Here is a 6,642-nt window from a genome sequence, read left to right on the forward strand (position 1 = left end):
TTTGAATTTGTGACCTTTGCATAGTTTTTATTGAAAAATCGGTCAATATTTACATGTATCGTCAAGGTCGATATTGTTGCGTCTTACTCGAAACAACAAATTCTTTTATAAGACTTTTTTGACCATTCAAATATATTTTTTACTGAAATAAATGAAAAATACAAAAAAAAAAAAAAAAAAAAAACAGATTTCAAAAAACAAATATATACTTTCGTTCTGCCTTTTGTGAAGTGAATTGATTTATTCATCTGCATGTAATGATGTATATTTCATGAAGTGATATTCAATATTGATAAAAATTGTAGATTTCCAAAACATCGATCTTTACTAAAAAAAAATCAATCAGATTTTTAATATTGTTGTATCTTGTTATACTATATACTTATTGATTTGCAATTTAATTAGATCTATATTTAACAATGCAAAAACTCGCATTTATAAATAAATACGACTCATCACTGTATGAGTTGATACGGATTGAAATAAACACGTGTTTCCGCTTTGGTGTAAACATGATGGTGATCCGAAATCTGAACGTCAATTTTCATGATTATTTCACGACGAAGATCATCACATCAATGAATCAAATAATACGGACATACCTTTGGTATTAGCAGGTGAGAATACGTGTATATTGACTGAAAAGTTTAAGTTTAAAACGCAATAGTTCACGTTCAAAAGAAAACTAAATGTACACATGTACTAGATCTTTATCTGTTTATGTTTCAGTGTGCGTGTTTCGTATCTTTCAGCCAATTTTGCATTGCTTTTGAACTTTGATGCTTTTGACAATCACTCGTAAGTTCAAAGTAAAATCAAAGTTGTCATAATAATAGATAGTTGTTTTCAGTATCTATGTACCAGTGTGTACAGGTGTACATGTACCACTTTCACATTGAAATTTTAGGGTGCTTTCAGCATATGCAACAATATTTTCATCTGTGAATACCCACTTTCTAAGCCCACCATGAACTACGAGCGGAAGGTCAATTAATATGTAAGGACACCAATGAACAGGTAAATTTTTATTTTGGTATTGAAAATTTCTGTATTTCTAAAATTTAAAAAAATAAAATCTAATTTCATTTGTGTCATTCTCATGATATCGCATTCATACAAATTTATAAACATTTGATTTATATTTTCAAAATTTTGAAAAATAAGTGTTTGAAACACATATACTTATGATGCTTGATTATTCATACAGACACATTATTTAAACATGTAATATCTATCTGAATGAATGCCGAGATATGGAACAAACTGTTTTTATAGACTGCTGTTGTATTTCCAATCTGTATAAAGTGTGTGGTTAGAATTTCCATTGTCTCAATATTTCAGACACTTTACAATTATCCTACATCATATATACATCGGTGGTCAAACTCACTGGATGGTTTATCAACACTCCCATGATCACGAACAGCCTTGCGCCAGGAATTTTGCCCTGAAGTAACATTGCAGTCTATTGTCTCCTTTCTTTTTACAACTCTGGCAGCCATGCAGGTATGAAATCTATGAAAGCCATGAAGGGACATAGAATTTTTAAAATTTATAAAAGTAAACCGAGTTCTTGATTTATATAATCTGTTCTCTCGGATTGACAATATGTTATTACAAATTGCCAATTCATTCTCACAGATTACCAATTCGTTCCCTCAAATTACACAGTCTCAGATTGTATAATTCATTCTTTTAGTTTCTCTGATTCATTCCCTCGGAATGTAAACCCTTCTCATGATTTCGTTTAAATTATTTATCTGTACATATCGGATATGGTAATACATGTTTAAAAAATAGAATATTGTAGTATTTTACATCCTAACTTTTATTATTTACATATTACGGTCCAAAATGAGAAAAATACATGAACATTTTCAAATCCATGTGCTAGTACTGATATTTGTACAACAAAAAATCTTAGAAGTTTTTGTGTTACTTGTATATTAGTCTGGTCCTGATTTTTAAAAAGAAGGCTGAAATAACTTCTAACGGCAAATAATTATTATTTGGTCCAGCATAGTTTTCTAACCTATTTCGAGTATGCTGAATCCGAAAAAATATGCTGGCCTTTATGAAAATGGAGTTAAAAAGGTCAAAATGGCGATTCAAAATGGCGGACATCCAATTTTTCTAATTTTCCCTTGATGTCGTTCAAAATGGAGAATTAATGAGTGAATATCTAACTGAGTGTAATAAAACTATAAAAATTATAATAGAATGCTAACATTATTAGTTCAACTCAGAAAATTTAGTCGTTTCTACACTTAATTTGAATTTTCTCAGATTTTTTTATCTATTGTTTCTATATTCTTCTTTGTTCAGGATTTTACATTTGCAAATATCCATACACTGCAGATTTGTATTTTTCCTACTACATCTCACTATTCTACAATTAAATGATAGTGTCGCTGTAAGTTAAAAGTCAAAATGGCGATTCAAAATGGCGGATATTCATCTTTTTCTTCAAATTATTTAATTCTTAATGTCGTTCATATACTAGGATAAAGGATTTGTGAATATTTTACTGAGCGTATTACAACTATGTAAAACGACAATAGAACACTAATTTGATCATTTTAAATCGGAAAATTTAGTCGTTAAATTTTAAATGTGTTAATTAGCTCAAAATTGCAATTCAAATGACGTCTTATACACCCGGATTTCGAAATACCTAAACTGCTTAATTCTGGTTCGTTTTGCAGAAAATAAATTACAATTCGTTTTTTTAATTCATGAAATAATGTTCAAATATGCAATGAAAGTTGGAGGCTATTTTTGTTAAAGACTTAGGATTTTTATAACACGGATTTTTGTTTAATTACTTCTATTCTTAAGATAAATTTTTGACGATAATTCCGAAGACATTTTACCTATTATCCGTCTTATCATGCTTCTTCATATTAAAAGTTAATAATATCATACAATAATTGCTGTTACAATATATAGGACATTATGAAAATTAAGCTACCCCAGGAGGAGTATTTAGGCGAGTGAACATTCAGTTGTTGGAAATTTTTGATCTATTTTTAGTCCAGTGTAGAAAAAAATGAATTTGTATGTTCATGTGGAAGGTCTAGTGCAACATTACTTCGTATGATTTTTAGAATGATTGACGACCACTTATAGGGCTAGTAATTGTTACATTATATAAATCTGAATATATTATAATAATTATCCAAATACAAACATATATATTAAGTATTACAAGTATAATATACGTAAACCATAAAATTTTCTTGATTGTCCAGCTCTGATTCTGTGTCCCTACATTTGCATTTTGTTATTCTCAGTCAAAAATTCAAATGCATTCTCACAAAGACGATATTTGTACCAGACATATCTTCCATTGAATATTATTAATGTGGTCGAAATATTTCATGCTGTGAATGGATAATTTTGTATTGAACAAACTGTGTATATAAATTTTAAAAAATGAAATTTACAAAATCTGAAAGAAGAAAATGTTTGTGTTCAATCCCCCTCGAATCTTGATACAACCTTACACTATCCTAGGAAAGAAGTGCGGATCAAGTTACTTTGTAAAGTTCTTGAAGTGTTCAAGAAAATTTTGTTGTCAAGAGAAGTGTTGACTAGATCGAAATCAGGAACGGCTTAGGCCTATTGGTACAAAAGCTTGTAAGTGATAGGTATCACTTGGAATCTGCAGGCGCTCTGAAATTGCATAATTTTACAACTTTTCTCACCAAAATATGCACACAATGTGATTTCAGATGATCAAGTTTGAGAATTTTCTTGCTAAAAGAATGTCCTTTCTACCCTAAAATACAACAAATCTATACGAGGTCACAAAATAAAGAGCTACATGTCTTGAATATCAGAGATTTTTTTTATACCCCCGCTTGAAAAGTGGGAGGTAATAGAGTAATCGGTATGTCCGTCCGTCCGTCCGTCTGTTACGGTTTGGGGCACCAATCTCTTATCCGCACCTCCTCTCATACCACTGAATGAAATTTGATGAAACTTTCACAGAATCTCTATTACGTATCGCCATTGTGACCTTCTATATGACTTTTTGGGTTTCCCATAGCAAAACATGGACACTGTTATTTTATTCATACGGGAGACCGGGGTATCATTTAGTGAGCTAATTGCTCACAGTACATGTACCTCTAGTTCATTTTGCATATGGTTTTGGAAAACAAAATAGACTTTTCACATTTGAACATAAATGTGTTGTTCCTTGAGTGTTGATTGACTGTATATTGTTTAACGCCGAGTCAGCAATTTTTTAGCCATGTTTCGGTGGACTATCAGTTTAAATAATCGGTTTTTGAAGGGTTTTGGTTTCTCTGGCGGCCCCCAGTGAGCTTACTCTTTCGAACTCCAGAGAAACGATCTTCTATATGCCAAGGGGGTTGTCATCCTTGACACAGGGCACCATTTTACTTGAGTGTTGAAAATACCAAAATTTCGAAGACAGACTGAAACATATAGCAAATAAAGCTGGAATAGAAGATGTTAGGGGATAATACTAAATTCTTGTAAGTGCTAAAAAGCTAGATCAAAGTGTTCGATGAAATCGGACAAGAATTTCTGCAGTAATATTTGATGGTGTGCCGAGGGATGTTGAGGTAGAAGTGCGAGTTGATAATGAAAGGATTTGAGAGTGATTATAGGTGGAAGAGGGCTCAAAGGCTTTGGAACTTAAGTCAAGGTTATTTTAACTATTTCCCGAAAAAAAAATAAATCTTTTCAAAAATTATTTGGTCATATTTAATTGACTAATCATTATACTATACATTCTATATATAAAAGAAACAAACTGTAATTTATTTTCTACAAAACGAACCAGAATTCAGCTAAGCAGTTTCTACGAAATTCCAGCGTATCAGACTTCATTTTGAATCGCCATTTTGAGCAAATTAATACATTTTAAATTTAAACGACTAAATTTTCAATTTAAAGTGATCAAATTAGTGTTCTGTTTGCATTTTACATGTTTGTACTACGCTCAGTAAGATATTCACAAATCCTTTCTCCTATATAAACAACATTAAGAAATATCTTTTTTAAAAGAAGATGAATATCCGCCATTTTGAATCGCCATTTTAACTTTTAACTTACAGCTGCGCCATCATTCAGTTGTAGAATAGTGAGATGCAGAGGAAAAAATACAAATCTGCAGTGTATGGACATTTGCAAATGTAAAATCCTAAACAAAGCGGAATATAGAACAATAGACCAAAAAATCAGAGAAAATTCGAATTGAGTGTAGAAACGACGAAATTTTCTGAGTTAAACTAATAATGTTAGCATTTTTTTAATCATTTTTATACTTGTATTACACTCAGTAAGATATTCACACATTATTTCTCCTTTTTGAACGATATTAAGAGAAAATTAGAAAAATTGGATGTCCGCCATTTTGAATCGCCATTTTGACCTCTTTAACGCCATTTTCACGAAGGCCAGCATATTTTTTCGGATTCAGCATACTCGAAATAGGTTAAAAAACTATGCTGGACCAAATAATAATTATTTGCCGTTAGAAGTATTTTTTTCTATAAATCGGACCAGACTATATTAGAATAATTGAAAGTCCTAGATAGTAAAAGTGAATATGGGTCCTGTGTAATCATAATATTTCTAAAATAAATATACATTGAATTAGTTATGAAAGAGGTTGGAAACGACCGGTTGCTGAAACATAATAAATAGAACACACTTATTGATTAAAATGATTGGATGTTTCTGTACATATATGTAATGAAATTCAAGAGCACAGATTTCCAAAATCATAAGACTGACGTTGTAACAAATCAAGATGTTGAATTATCAATCTGTGAAAACAAATTACCAGTAAGTAATTAGAGATTTCAAATTATGAATCAAGGGGGCGAATTAGTAATCCTTAAGATCGGATTGTGTAATTCGAGATCTCATATTATAAATCGAGGGAACAATTTAGTAATCCGTGGGATTAGATTGTATAATTCGATTTGATATCATCTTTAATTACTTTTTTGAAAAATTTACGTGTCCCTTCCTGGCTTTCGTAGCAATCTAATGCCAGATTTTTTTTACATGTTGCGATAGCGTAAACAGAGGTCTGGCTTTAGTCAGATTGCCATATATGCTATTTGTTTTAGTTCAGTAATTTTACCATGATGGTTTACTACAAGTTGTTAAATTATCAGTCCTGATACATTGACTTAACAATATCATTTAACTACTTGGATCACATAATGAATACAATTTTAATTTTAAAAGGAAAATCAAATAAATGTAGTAATTTTAGCATTCTTAATTTTATCTATAAATATATAAATTTATATATACAATGACATGTATCTGTTTCAAAATACTTAAATCTTTTACAGGATAGAAGCTGATCACTTGTACTTGACAGCAAATAATAATGTCTTGGACAAGTCAAAGAATTCCCCCCGGTCTTACAGAGAAATGACAGTTGATAAAAGAATAGTGGACACAAAGTAAAAGTGCTCTTCAACATTTTGTTGAAGATTTCAGTCTGATTTGGAATTCATCTTGCAATATTTCTGTATTTGTGTATTTGGATATAAGCGTCAAATTTTCAACTTATTGACTAAACAGTTTTGCATTAAATATTGCCAATGCTATCTATTATTATTATTTCCCTCCAAGATAACATGTCAA

General features: G+C 30.7%; 1 long non-coding RNA gene across 1 annotated transcript in view; it reads left to right on the plus strand.

The window, feature by feature from the left end:
• The first annotated feature begins 913 nt into the window (after positions 1–913).
• The window catches only part of LOC134282519 (uncharacterized), a 6,022-nt gene continuing 293 nt past the window's right edge, over positions 914–6,642 (plus strand). Inside the window, exons 1-3 of the long non-coding RNA XR_009995309.1 lie at positions 914–1,017; positions 1,342–1,506; positions 6,345–6,642. The exon at positions 6,345–6,642 is cut by the window's right edge and continues 293 nt beyond it. This is a non-coding gene — a long non-coding RNA (uncharacterized LOC134282519). The remainder of the gene's footprint in view (positions 1,018–1,341; positions 1,507–6,344) is intronic.

This window comes from Saccostrea cucullata, unplaced genomic scaffold, assembly GCF_032062105.1.
Source record: "Saccostrea cucullata isolate Sc308-1 unplaced genomic scaffold, CSIRO_AGI_Scuc_v1 ctg4169, whole genome shotgun sequence".
Classification (NCBI taxonomy): Eukaryota; Metazoa; Mollusca; class Bivalvia; order Ostreida; family Ostreidae; genus Saccostrea; species Saccostrea cuccullata.